Below are 1,272 nucleotides of genomic sequence, written 5' to 3' on the forward strand. Positions count from 1 at the left end.
TGCCTCCTGAGCGCTGGGATTAAAGGCGTGCGCCACCACCGCCCGGCTTGAATATTTTCTAATAGCTCATACTCTTTCATGGGTTCAATGCCTAATTCATAGATGTTTGGTTTTGTTGGTTTTGAGACAGTGGCTCACGTCCAGACTGACCTTGAACTCACAGTGCAGCTGAAACTGGCTGTGAATTCCAAGTTCTGCCACCATCTCCTTCTCCACTGGAACTGCAGGCATGAGTGGCCACACCCAGCTAGATGTTTGCTCTCAATGCTTGTTTAGCTATGCTGTTAACAGACTAGTATGGAAATTAAGATTTGTCTAGTAGAAGATAACAGTGCTTTTATCTAATCCAGATTCTCGTATTCTCTGAAGGCGTATTCCTGTACAGTGCCTGGTATTTCTTAACTTGTACTTAGGAGAAATAAGTAAGTCTTATACTAAGACATTTAAATCGAGGAAACCCTAACAGGACAGTTAGGTGGAGGGGCCATAGCAAAAACTGACAAGGTAACCCATGCAGCCCTAGCTGGCCTGGATTTGTTGTGTATCAGAGGATGACCTGGAACTTCTCGTCCTCCTGCTTCTGCCTCCCAAGTTCAAGGCTGACAGGTGCACATCAGCATGCTTGGCTTGTTCTCCTTTTATACACCACAGCCCAGACATCAGGAGGTTAAACAACTTGGAAGTGGGGGTTTTATCCTCAGCCTGCTCGTGGCAAGGGCTTGAAATATCAGCACATGCTAATAATTTAATGGTTTATTCCTCCCCCCTCCCCCAGATTTTCCAAAAACAATGGCAACACCTCGAGGGAGGTCAAAGAGGAGAGGTGCTTTCGAGGTTTCTTCGGATAGCCTGCCTTTGAGGAGCTCCAGGAGGCGGGTACATGCTCATGTCACCTTGTCAGCCACACTACACTGGAATATGCTAACATGTCATCTAGCAAAGGTGGCCAACAGGTTCTCTTGATTCTGACTTCACTTGGCTCCAATGATTTGCCCTCCTCTGCAGCAATGACATGGAAGCACTTGCTCCTTCACTCAGGACCTGGACTCCCTCCCCTCTACCTACCCGCTCATTGTCACCTGAATGAGCTTTCCTATTCCTCAGTAATAGTCACATGACCCCAAGATGCCTCTCAGTTTGGGGATCCTTCTGAAGCTTTGGAGTAAGCACCCCACACACTTCCCTCATGTTCCTGAGGTAAGCTGTTGAACATTTTACACACCATCTTCAGTGTCACGGAGAGCTCAGAGAGAAGCATGCCCATGCTATGGG

Source organism: Microtus ochrogaster, chromosome 16 (genome assembly GCF_000317375.1).
Source record: "Microtus ochrogaster isolate Prairie Vole_2 chromosome 16, MicOch1.0, whole genome shotgun sequence".
Classification (NCBI taxonomy): Eukaryota; Metazoa; Chordata; class Mammalia; order Rodentia; family Cricetidae; genus Microtus; species Microtus ochrogaster.